The 13,939-nt window shown below is 45.2% G+C and overlaps 1 long non-coding RNA gene across 1 annotated transcript in view; it reads left to right on the plus strand.

Moving 5' to 3' along the window:
• LOC123768953 (uncharacterized) overlaps positions 1 to 13,939 on the plus strand; it is a 77,334-nt gene that overhangs the window by 62,812 nt on the left and 583 nt on the right. The window lies entirely within an intron of this gene.

Below are 13,939 nucleotides of genomic sequence, written 5' to 3' on the forward strand. Positions count from 1 at the left end.
GTCCGAAGCGCTTGAATTGGGCGAGTTTTTCTGGCTTGTTAATTGTAAAATCTCCCGACTAATGTTGGCAGAATAGTGGGTTGACACACAACAATAGATAGCTGAAGATCAAGTCATTACTTGGAGAGAGAGCACTTAACCGATCTGTATCTATAAAATGTTTGTACAATGTTGGAGGTCAGACGTTAGGGGCTAGTCTCAGTAAATATTGCAGGGTGATTGGTGTGGGTCCCAGGAGGATCCGTCACTATATCCAGCAGGTCCCAGGAGGACCCTTACTATATCCTCCTGCAAGCTGGAGATAAGGTGATTACGGGCGTCTTGAGGAAGGTGAAGAACACCTCATTGATGGGCCCGCTCCTGTCTCGGCAGAGACTGTCTTGACGACACAGAGAGACAGAGAGAGAGAGAGAGAGAGAGAGAGAGAGAGAGAGAGAGAGAGAGAGAGAGAGAGAGAGAGAGAGAGAGAGAGCATGTAGCAGTGTAAGAAGCAAATTTTGGTCTCAGCCCTGACCCTCTGACTCCTGACCCTAGACATTTGACTCCTGACTTGTGACCCCACAAATGTTTCCCGGTATTTCCTGTTGACCAGTGAAGCAGACACAGCCACACACCTCTCTCCTCATACCTTCCCTACAACCTAGACACCTGCAAGTCTCAGTCCTCTGGTCCTGCTGTATCTTGTTAAGGATTCGCTACCTGGGACATAAAGTTCCAAGTAGCACGGGCTATGGTGAGCCCGTAGGCCTGCTGTCTTCCCAACAACAGGTGTCAGTAGCGACGCCTCTCTAGCAGCAGGAGGAGCCCACCTGGACTATGGTATATATATGGCTTTTCCTCCACCTTCCTCCATCCAACACTACCTGTTACAAACATGTCGCTTTTCGCTCGCATGTGCGCCACGGCCAAAAATTGCCGTAATTGAGAGTGGAAGCGGATAGCCAAAGTGAACTACTATCCCGTTTTCTGTTTTGGGTCCTCTGGCTTAGTCTGTTAGGTTAGGAGAGAAAACTTTAAATTAGCAATTTTCATGATGTTTTGAAACCTTAAGAGAACTGCCTACTCTCCAAACCTATACTAGAGGACCCAGAACTTACTGTTTTATGTCAATAAAACAAGTTTCAATAAAACTTGCTGTTTTGGGTCCATTTCATTTGCGAAATTAATTTCCATTTTGGATTACAGCAATTTTTGGCCGTAGCGCATCCGTGCGAAAAGCGACGTTAAATGTAAGAGTACAGGTTGGTCCATCACCCAGCTGTGTAGATCCCTCCATCTTGTCTGCGTGAGGCGTAGCACACACACACACACACACACACACACACACACACACACACACACACACACACACACACACACACACACACACACACACACACACACAGGCTGACTCCATACACAGTTTCAAGTGTAGATATGATAGAGCCCAGTATGCTCAGGAACCTGTACACCTGTTGATTGATGGTTGAGAGGCGGGACCAAAGAGCCAGAGCTCAACCCCCGCAAGCACAACTAGGTGAGTACACACACACACGCACATGCGCACACACTGTCAATGTGTGTGTGTGTGTTGGGGGTGGTGGAGGTCCATCTTGCCTCACCCAGGCAAAATGGACGGATCTCTATAACTGAGTGATGGAATTCATGTCACTAGCAGGGCGCCCCACAGACGCCGTCTGCGTGTGACTATGGGCTGATCCAGCTCTTCCTTTCTCTTGTTAAAGCCGACAGCGACGCTAAAGGCACCGATAGTGGTCAACCCGCTCGAGTATTTCACCATTTAATTGCAGGTCACCATTTTCTCCCGGCTTGCCATGAGAGTATAGATGCTTTTGTCATGTTAGTGGAGAGTGAAATTGAGGTCAGCACATTTCCTTCCTAGGAGAAATCTTCAATTTGGATTGATCAACCTAGGAGTTGACTGGCCTGTTTAATGTGTCCAACGTCGGGGACTTGTGTCCGGACGGCACCTGCTTGTCCCACTTGTTGTGTTCCTTCCGGAAATTGAATATCAGCAATTGAGAATAGGTAGCAACATATTGTTGCGAGTACTTCATCGTGTTGACCAAACTACACACTAGAAGGTGAAGGGATGACGACGTTTCGGTCCGTCCTGGACCATTCTCAAGTCGACCAGACCACACACTAAAAGGTGAAGGGATGACGACGTTTCGGTCCGTCCTGGACCATTCTCAAGTCGACCAGACCACACACTAAAAGGTGAAGGGATGACGACGTTTCGGTCCGTCCTGGACCAGTCTCAAGTCGACCAGACCACACACTAGAAGGTGAAGGGATGACGACCTTTCGGTCCGTCCTGGACCAGTCTCAAGTCGACCAGACCACACACTAGAAGGTGAAGGGACGACGACCTTTCGGTCCGTCCTGGACCATTCTCAAGTCGATTGTACGTAAACTTGCTATTAATAGTATTAAAACACATAATCCGTCTAAAAAAATATGCCGGTTCAATTCCTTCCTAATAAACATCTAGAAAATGCAGTTTAACCTTGACGGTCGACAATTAACCAGCCACAACAAGTCTATAAACCCAAGGAACACAATTTATGACTGACTTAGTGAGAGAGATACATAGTGTGACCCCCAGACCCGGGGACATGGAGACAGGGTGTGTGTGTGACACACTTGGCCCTAAATCCCTCCAGTCTGGACCACAAGTTGACACTCGTGTCTCGTAAATATTGTCACCTGTCACCCAGTAAGCACAGTGCCCGCAGCTACTGTTACTGGAATTGGTGATGAAGTGATAATGATCCAGGATTTGAGGAGGGTCTAGGACTTAATGAGGAGGTCCAGGACTTAACAAGGGGTCCAGGACTTAATGAGGGGTCCAGGACTTAACAAGGGGTCCAGGACTTAATGAGGGGTCCAGGACTTAACAAGGGGTCCAGGACTTAACAAGGGGTCCAGGACTTAACAAGGGGTCCAGAACTTAACGAGGGGTCCAGGACTTAACAAGGGGTCCAGGACTTAACAAGGGGTCCAGGACTTAACAAGGGGTCCAGGACTTTGTAAGGAGGTCCAAGATGAACCCAAACCATCGTCACTTCCCTTTTCTTTACACGTGTGAGTTGGACATTTATATATTTTTCCCCCAACTCAAAAATTCAAAAAATTACAGTACCAAAAAACTAGGCTAGACCAAATAAAGTTCACAAAAGCCTCAACGCAGCACTTCGCAGGAGACTTTTTTGTTGCCTATCCACATATCCTCGTGTTTTCAGACCAGCAGCGCTGGGCACAGCCTAGCAGGAAGGACGCCGGATAAAGGGAAGACCAATATTCTGGTCTATTAATCCTTGCGCGGGGATAATTAGGCTGCTTATCCAGACGCCACCAGGAACGAGGCGTCGGCCGTGAAGTTTCCAGGTTTTCACTCACTTCATTCGTTGAACTTGCATGCTTCTTTCACTGTACCTGAAGCTTTATTTAGGAATATTTGAAGGTTTATGAATATATGAAGCTATTAAAAGTTTTTTTTTATTTATACACGGTACTTGAAGCCTTATTCCATAGCACCTGAAGCTCCACTCACGGCGCTTGAAGCTTCATTTACGATAATTGAAGCTTTATTTACGGTATATAGAGCTTGTTTACGATACTTGAAACTTAATTCATAGTAACAAAAGCTTCATTCTGCGACTAAAGCTTCATATAACTGGGCTAATTCTTCCCGGACACACGCAGAAAGTCAGCCAAATACAAAATTGGATTGTCAGAAGACGCCGGTAGAGGATTGGAAGTGGGGACTGATTGGGGAGGGTGTAGGATACGAGATGGGTGTGGGTGTAGATTAGGGGATAGGTAGGTTAGGGGATGGGTAGGAGTGTAGTGGGAAGTATCGTCAAGCAACAGCCACACTACACCAGCCTCTGAGAGCCACACCACACCAGTCCCTAAGAGCCACACCACACCAGCCTCTGAGAGCCACACCACACCAGTCCCTAAGAGCCACACCATACCAGTCCCTAAGAGCCACACCACACCAGTCCCTAAGAGCCACACCACACCAGCCCCTAAGAGCCACACCACACCAGCCCCTAAGAGCCACACCACACCAGCCCCTAAGAGCCACACCACACCAGCCCCTAAGAGCCACACCACACCAGCCCCTAAGAGCCACACCACATCAGCCCCTAAGAGCCACACCACACCAGCCCCTAAGAGCCACACCACACCAGCAACTGATGATGGTGGAGGCTATATTCAACAAACAAAACTCTCCAAGAACAACACACACACCGCCTTTAATAAAGTCCTTCAGGCTCCGTAAGAGATTGTGACACAGCCGTCACGTTGAGCGGTAAGTAAAGCACTTAACACGTCATGCTTGGCGCCAGACGCCGAGGGCTCGTTATGGAGATCACGGAACATATCGACATCTCAACAGAGCGGGTTATTGATCAGGGTTCGTCTCCCGGGGGGGTGGCCCTCCGAGGACCTGATTGTGCTGACGCGGGGCCCCTTTCTCCAGGCTTAGGGACACTTCCAAATAATCCCGGATTGGAAAAGTTCCTGGAGGAGTGGCTATGCATTATGCACCACCAGCTTTAACTAATACCAAAATTCTGGGAACTGCTTCAGGAGCATTGTTGAGTGTAGGAGGAGAGAGAGAGAGAGAGGAGGGTGTTGGTATGCTGAGGCGGACCGCTGGCTGATGGAGGTGTGAGTTCCGCGCCATCGTTCACTTAATACTTAAGTCTGTTATGGCGGCCGGAGTCCGGCCAGGCCGCCATACGACCGCGTTGGCGGGAAAGTTGAAAATTTGTTGGCGATTGTAAATGGTGACGAAAATTTTTTATAAATGAACGAGTTGATTTTTGTTGTATATTAAACAATACACAGTTGTTTATTAAATGTTAAATCTGCTGCTTGATGAGTTAGTGCCTCTAGTTAACCGTAAATGAGTTGATGAAACTGAAGCAACTTGATACGTGTATTATAATGAATGAGATTCATATCTGGGCGTTATTCTCACCCGTTGTGAACTGTTATTGTTCTGTTTGAACTGTTCTCACTGTTATTGGTCTGGGTGGCTGGCGAGGCCCCCCGCTGCCCGCGGCACTTAATACAACCTTCACAACGTGAGAAGACAACACCTAAGGCGGCAGCTAAGTGGTTGGGACACATACTGGTGGACACTCTCAGCCTACCACGTGAGATACACTATGATACACGGACACATGATGCTGGGAAGACGCTGCTAATGTTCTCTCTCCTCCCCATTAGCGTGGACACATTAGGCGCAGATAACAACTAATTAACTAAAAATCATTACTATCTGTGGTGTCTTGCTGCTAAACCTAACCAGGAATTGTATATTGTTGCTTTTATTGAGCAATAGCTGGAACAAGTTACACAGATAAATAACCAACACATAAGTGTTCAATTGAACACTCTCTCTTCCTTGTTACAATAACATTCTCTTCCTCAAATCTCAATTGTTTTTGGTTTAAGTGTATATCATTTCTTGTGGGGGTTCAGTCCCTGAGCCCATTATGTGCCTGTGTAACCCTTTCCACTACCGCCCACAAGATGGGTATGGGGTGCATAATAAATGACCTAAACTATGTAGTGTGTGTGGGGGGGGGGGTAGAGGTGACGCCTGGATGACGTTACCAAAACACCAATTCAACCATTCAGATCGCCCTGGACGGAAGGCAGGTCGCTCCTTACATGACGACTCCTGAGACGGAAGAACAGTTTAGACAGTGTGGAGGAGGCGAGGGGGGAGTGTCAGGATGGACCTGGATCAGAGGTGACGCTGAGGATGTTGTCCCACCTCGTGTGTGACCTGGGATACAGAGAGTGCAAGTCTGGTGCCAGGGAGAGTTAATTTAACAGCTGGGCGCAGAGTGGCCCTCCTCTACTTCAGTGATAATAATCGTTGTTTGTTGTTATAGATTCAGCTACTCGGAACAGGTTCCAAGTAGCACGGGCTATGGTGAGCCCGTAGTGGACTTACCTAGCACGGGAGTGGTGCCGTCTCTGGATAATAATCGTATTATTGGGATTATCACAAATTTTATGTTAGAAGTACGACAACTGCAGAGAGAGTGAGGCAAGTTAACACTAATTCAGTCTTCTGAAATATACACATGATCCCTACCTGTCCTCAGGCCAGGCTAAGGCCACTGGGCGCCCCCCTCCCCCCCCCCCAAGTCGCATTCATCAATTTGTACGTATTGTGCATTATAAACGTTTGTTCTCGTATATAAATTAATATTATTATATATTATAGTTCTAGGTATAGCTAAGCGTAAGTGTTTAGGTTCTGTTGGCGATTATTTGTATTTGTCAGACCAAGTCCATTCCATCCAGTGGTCGACCCCAAAGACGCATTCATTAATTTTAACATGATGTTCATTAAAAACAAGATTTCTTTCATTTATAAATTAATATTATTTTATACTACCATATTGTACATATTTAGGCATTGGTTAGGTCAGGTGTTTAGGTTCTGTTGGCGATTATTTGTAGTACGTGGGTGAAGCATTTACAGCGTTGTGGTTCGAACACCAGTCGTCAGTGAAGCACTTGTTCCGGAAGTGTTCGGACGTCAGCAGTTGTGAGTCGTGTGTAAACCGTTTTTCATTCATAAACACCTGAGGGGTTTGGCGGGTGGATGGAATGGTCTTTGTTTATGAGGACGGGCTGGTTCAGAGAGAAGCGACACGAGCAGAAGACGTGAACGAAACACTGCTCGAGAAAAGTACACACTGCATACAGCCCGTCCTCCAAACAAGGACCCAAAGACCATTCCATCCACCCGCCAAACCCCTCAGGTGTTTATGAATGAAAAACGGTTTACACACGACTCACAACTGCTGACGTCCGAACACTTCCGGAACAAGTGCTTCACTGACGACTTGTGTTCGAACCACAACGCTGTAAATGTTTCACCCACGGACTACAAATACAAATAATCGCCAACAGAACCTTAACGCCTAGCCTAACCTATGCCTATATATGCACAATATGCTAATATATTATAATATTAATTTATTCTTGAGAAAATTCCCGTTTTGAGTGAACAGCATGTTAAAATTTATGAATGCGTCTGTGGGGTCGACCGCTGAATGTAATGGACTTGAGTCAAGGACGGGTTGCTTCATCAGTTGTGAATCGTGGGGAGGGGGGGGGGACGGTGTTTTCATCCATAAACAAGAGGGTTTGGCGGCTGGATTAACGAGCACTTGGCGCCTGTTGACGAGTCCGGGGTGGAGTGAGACTGGCAGCCCACAACGGGCTCACCATAGCCCGTGCTACTTGGAACTTTTTGTTCCAGTAGCGAATTTTAAACAACAACAACAACATGCTCCCCCGGGGACGTTCCTCCCGCGTCTGTGCATTGTCACACCGTAAGTCTGTTACGCAACAGTAACATCCTGTTACTAACGTCTCAAACACGTCAAAATAACAAGGTGTAATTGTATAGGATGAACAACCCAGCGGGTTTTCTTCCTATTGGGGAGTGTTGTACATGCTGCTATGGCGGTGTGTCCACTCACAAGATGAGTGACGCTGCCCAATAAACTCGCCCCTCGGGGCAAAATTTAAATTTAAAATTGTTATTCGCTGACGATCTTATGTATATACTGACGTTATTATTTTTTCTCCAACGTTGTGTAAGTTGAGGAACTTTGCCTTAAACCAGTGTGGCATGAGGCATAAACAAGCGAGTATATAGTTTAGTAGGTGTGAATATTTGCTCTTAATGGGTGATGTGACTATAGGACCTCCACCATGACTAAACCACTCGCCAGGAGGTGAGCAGGCCACCACGTTGCGCTCCCTCCTCGACCATCATCAACTCCATTGTCACGAGAGCGAGATTGATGATTGATGTTAAGTCACCCAAGAGGTAGTAGCACGGGCGTGAATAGCCCGTAAGGCAAGGGAACTATCAAGGGAAAGCGCCAAGCCATTAGGACTATATTATATATATATATATTATTATATAATATATATATTTAATATACTTAAAGGTTACAAGATGTACATTGGTTGATGCAAGGAGTGCTCAAAGGTTATGGATCTCTTGAAGCTCCTCCGCTTCCGGACAGGAACCGAAGCTATCCGCACCTGTCCCATCTCCCGTAAAGGTATTCCTTATTATGACTTTTACCCAGTTATTCATTTCCCCATTCTTGCCCGTTGTCAGGGTTGTTGGTCTTCTGTTACTGGTAACAAATTGCGTGCTCTTAAGAGTAGTGTGTTCCCGTGGCCTTCCTCCTACCACCGTAACCGGTGGTGGGAAACGGCTCTGGCGAGGTTGTATATTGGTCATACACGTTTAACTCACGGGCACTTAATGTAGCGCTGCCCTGCTTCTTATTGTCCAAACCGTTGTCTCTACATGTCCTGACTTCCAGGACTTACGTGTCTTGCTTCCCGACCATCCCTCACTGTCAATTGTCCCTCGATAAAATTCTTGGTAAATTCAATACCTTTGATATTGTTCGCCGTATGCGTTTTTGTTCTTGTATTGGCGACGTTAGTGATATTTAGCGCACTATGATTATCCCACACATTTGATGGTTTGATAATTACTGTACTGTACAGTACTTTGGTTTGGAATGTATGAAATAAAGTTGTTTCATGTATTCAAATGTGTGAGAAAATCCACTGGGGCTGTGAGATGAAGCGAACCTGTAACAAAGGCATTGCCAGTTGCATACTCTACCACCACTGATGGTAAAAGTCTTACAACTGGATATCTTGTGTGACGGGTTATGGTATCACAGCTATACTGAACCAAGATGGTATGGCTCTCCCTCACATAAATGAAAGAAATGCTGCTATTGGCCTTGCAGTGTGTAAGTTGCAGGTGGAAACAAATGAAAATTATCAAATAAATAATTAAACAATTTACTGAAATAGTAATGAACAAAAATAAAACATGACAATACTTGACTATCATGTAATGCAAAGGTGAACAAGTTAGTATGACCTTAAATGCAAAAAATAAACTATAAGCAATGAATAAAAGTATGAAGATATACTGTACTGGTGTTCTGAAGACAGCTACTATACCACCATGGCATCAGTCACATGATGTTGGCTGGAAGTGGACGACGGGTTAGAGACACCAAGGTGATCCTAGAGCACTAAGGGAGAGATTGCCTCTCCAGGGAGGCAGCGCTCTTTATATAGTCCGGCGGTGATGACTCATCCAGTGTCAACACGAGGTGGACATCTGGTCAACTAGCAAACTGCTCGTTGTGGCTGGCGGTGCCTTTGTGTTGAGCTGTACCACTGTCAGTTGAAGGCGGCTAACTGCTTGTTTGTGGGGACAAACTGCCAGTTAGCAGTGGCGCCCGGCTTGCCTCTGAGTCGTACCAGGCCGTGCCAGGCCCTGGGGGGTATGGAGAGGTGGCAGGACTGATGACTCTTCTGGGCTGGTGTAGATGTATACTTCCAGTGCAGAGGCATTGAAGGTGAAGGGAAAAGGCAGTTCCACTGCTATGCAGGGGATTCACGTGACACTTGTGAAGCCACAGAAAGTCTGGAGGCCCTACTGAAGCCAGTCCAAGTATTAAATAAAACCCCTGAAGTACACCGGTGAAGGGTAAAGTGAAGGGTGAAGCAAGACCGTATGCCCCAACTTCAGGCACACACAGAAAATCACGTTTTGGTCCCGCCTCTCAACTGTGTATTTGAAGTTGGGGCGTATGGTGTTGAACTGCTTCAGCCTTCACCTGAGTGCTTGTAGGTCTTACATAAGACGTTGACTCAAGGAGGGGCCTCAAAACTTGCTGTGATTTATGGGGAAATCCGGTTGTAAGACTTTTACAAAGTCAGTAATATACTGTGGTAGAGTATGCAGCTGCCAGTGCCTTGGGCAAGGGTTTACGTCGCCTCACAGCTCCAGTGGATTTTCTGCTTGGTGTATATCAGGTTGTGATTTTGTGTGTGTACCGTATTGTTATGATCGCCGTCTGATAAGTCCTTTCTGGCCTCAAGAGTCATTTTTACCCACCTAGAAAGATTGCAGATGGCCAAAGCAGTTATTTAAGTTAAGAAGGGACAAGTCTTAAACAGAATTTTGCATAATATTTGACTGTAAAGGGGTAAATTGAGGTAGATTGAAAAACAAAATGGTGAACCGGGCAGGCGGTACTCACAATTAGGCGAGTACACTCGGGAACTTTTAAAGTGCAACCAAACATGCTTTAGGCTCTCACAACAAGAGGTGAGTGGTGGTGGCTCAGGTGCTCAGCCAATCAGAGCACCTAAGGAGGGAGGGCAGGAGTGAGAGGGGGAAGGTATGTGGAAGTTTGGTGACAGTTGTGTGTAGTTTGTTCATCTTCATTGTAAGTTTCATGGCTTGGTGTGCATTTCCCTAGTAAATTTAATTAGGGAAAAATTCAGGTGTTTGATTGTTTAAATCAACTTTTTAAATGTTGAGTTGTTAAAGCCTCAAAGTGCATGGAGTTGGTTTGGGAGTATGGCATCCTCATGCTGTTGCGTGCTCGCGTGAGGTAGCAAAGGTGATGTAAAGTTGTGGGGTGTACATGCTTGGGACGTCCTCTCTCGGGATGGCTGGTGTTAGACCTGTGTGTTTGTCGGTTGTTGAAAAGCCGTCATCCTTTGCTGTTGTGGTATTGATTTGACATTGTTCATCTTGTAATTAATACTGTAGTGCGATATCTAGGGCTACCATTTGTAGGTTTAAAATGTCTAATACAAACAGTTGTCCAATGAGTTTTAATAGGAAATATCATCCACCAAGCGCCATTGTACAATTCTATTAATTGATAGTATATGGATTGTGCAGAACTGCTTAGAATGATCTTTAACACTTGGCTATATTGGTCATGCCAAATACCTGCACGGTGAATGCTCAAAGACCCTTTCTTTATTCAGTGTTGTCACATACCTCATGGGGGTATGGATAGGCAAACACTCATTCGGTTAAACTTGCCTTGTAGTACTTTCAGAGCTCAGTAATTTGGAATCTGGTTAGCACTTTCCAAATAAATTGACCTTTAAAGTGAATTCCTATTTAGGTTTAAAACATTATACCGAATGAGAAAGTCGGATTATATAGCCGAACACCAGAAATGTTGTTATTCAATTTGGTTGCCTAAAGCACATTCAAGGACTACACATTACATGGCATTCCAGGATTCCTCTATACCTTGCCTTATGCTGTAAACATTGCCACAACCCTGTGTTTTATTGATTTAAATGGCCACAGGGAGGCATACAACACTGCAGATTATGATGTCATTAGTTATCCACTGTGCTGACAAGTGGGCTGACTGATGTTCGTTGACACCTGTATCGTGCTTCAATTTAATCGCCAGGAGATCACCCTCTTACTAGACTCGTCTGTAGGAAGTACAGTATAGTATCTCAAATTACCTTGGATCATAAATAGCATAAGACTTGGGGGTAGGAGAGGGTTGCAGTGTTTGTCATGGCTCTCAGTTGTTCCTGGTATTAGGCAATTTAGTTCTGGAATAATTTTTGTTGGCCAATGTTAAACTTTTTCGAAAGTAGATGTTTTTCTGAAAGGGAAGGGGGGGGGGGAACCTCTATGCTTGGATACAGTTATCTAAGTGAATACTTAGATTTATACAGTAGAATAACTACCTTCTTTTCCTTAGTCTAAAAGGTTGCTTGTTTATTTCTAGGGACTTGTATTTTCTTTTATTTTTAACTGCAGCAACTTTCAGTGAATGATAGATTCTTACTGAAAGGACCTTTACTTCATTGTTGTTGCTTTATGGTCATCTCATTATGTACAGGGATTCCGCGAAGCTTTTGGGGTTAGTCTTTGACACTCGTTTGTCTTGGTCAGCCCATATCTCTTGCCTCCGAGTTGAATGCTCTAAGGCCCTTAACCTCCTTAAGGTTTTGTCCCATACTTCTTGGGGAGTGGATAGGCGCACGCTCCTCTATTTGCACTCCTCTCTCGTCCTGTCTAAACTCAATTATGGTTGCCCTGCATACTCTTCTGCTTCTCCTTCTACTCTTCGCCGTCTTGATGCTTTGCACCATACTGGGTTGCGTCTCGGCTGTGGTGGCTTTCGTTCGACTCCCGCCCTTAGTTTGTATGTTGACACTGGCTTTCTGTCTCTTCAGGACTGCCGTGATCGCTACTGTCTTCGCTATCTTGCGCGGTCCTTCCAACATCCTTCCTCTCGCCTCTGTCGTGCATTGACTTTTCCTCCTCCTGTGGTTCCTGTTCCTCTTCATTGTCTCCCACTTTCTGTCCAGTTATCTCGCTTACAGGATTCTCTTTCTGTTCATATTTCTAATGTTTCTCCTCGTATTGTTCCTTCATTACCTCCGTGGAGAGTCCCGCTTCCCAAGTTTTCTACGTCCTTGACTTGTATTACTAAAGCCTTTACCCCTCCTACAATTCTGAAAAGCCTCTTCCTTGAGCACTTTTCTTCGCACTCCCACTCTATTTCCATCTTCCCTGATGTTTCTAAGTCTGCGGATGGTGTGGGCTACTCTGTTGTTTTTCCTGACCGTACTTACATGTGTCGCCTCCCTTCGGAGGCTAGCGTCTTTACGGCAGAACTTTATGCTATTCTCTATGCCTCTTGCTTTCTCATTCCTCCTTTGTGGTTGTAGTTGACTCTCGTAGTGCCCTCATGGCTCTAGAGTCCTTTAATCCTGTCCATCCGGTGGTCATTGAGATTCAACATTGGCTGTTTCTTATTTCTAGTAAATATAAATCAGTAGAGTTTTGCTGGGTTCCCAGCCATATTGGTGTTTCAGCGTGCGGATGCTGCCGCTAAGGAAGCTATCCGTTCTTGTCCCATCTCCCGTAAAGGTATTCCTTATTCCGACTTTTATCCTGTTATTCTTCCCCGTTGGCAGGGTTGTTGGTCCTCTGTGGTTGGTAACAAGCTGCGTACTCTCAAACTTAGTGTGTCCCCGTGGCCTTCCTCCTACCACCGTAACCGGCGGTGGGACACTGCTTTGGCACAGCTGTGGGTTGGTCATACCCGCTTAACCCACGGTCACTTAATGGATCGCCGCCCTGCTCCTTATTGTCCGAATTGCGTTGTCCCTCTTACAGTTGTGCATATCCTTGTTGAATGTCCTAACTTCCAGGACGAGCGTGTCTTGCTTTCCGACCGTCCCTCGCAGTCACTTGTCCCTCAATAGAATTCTAGATGAATCGGATACTTTTGATATCGTTCGCCTTATGCGTTTTTGTTCTCGTATTGGCATTCTTGGTGATATTTAGCGCCCTCTGATTATTTCGCACTTTGATGGTGCTACATGGCCTTCCCGGTTTGGTGCCTTCTTTTGGTAATTACCTTACCTTCATTGTTGTTTCATTTTAATGTGGTAGTTGTGATATGGATTGTTCTGGCTCACGTGCAAGGTCTTGGATTTTTTTCTGTTTTATATTAAGAAATTGCCAGTCTTGTTACTATTTGTAGAGTTAGAGATCTGCATTAAAGCCTCAATATTATATTCTTTATTTTTTTTATAACATGTTATCAGCAAATTTTGTGGTTGGTAATATTTAGATTAATGTCAGTGATGTATATGACAAGGGTTAAGACCCATTGTGGTATGACAGCATTTTTCCCCCAGTCATTTCTTTAACAAATGAAAGGGTCCTCATAACCATTCTTTTGTCCTTTCTACCATGTACCTGTTTGTTGCTTCTTGGTCTTTCATTTGGTACTTTGGCTATTAAAACAATGGCCTTTGGTAATGTTGCAATTACCATTTCTAAAAAAAGAGCAGGTTCATTAGGCAGGGTTTGTTTTTAGCAAACAGTTTTACAAAAAAAATCCATTCCATCAGGACCTTGCAGATGTTAGGTCAAACTAATTGACAGTAATCTGTTTTGCACTTTCAAACAATGATGGTTTTAATCTAGGTAAAATATTTCAGAATATTTGAAGTTTGGCAGACAAATCATTTAAGAGCTTTGATT

Source organism: Procambarus clarkii, chromosome 64, assembly GCF_040958095.1.
Source record: "Procambarus clarkii isolate CNS0578487 chromosome 64, FALCON_Pclarkii_2.0, whole genome shotgun sequence".
NCBI classification, from domain to species: Eukaryota; Metazoa; Arthropoda; class Malacostraca; order Decapoda; family Cambaridae; genus Procambarus; species Procambarus clarkii.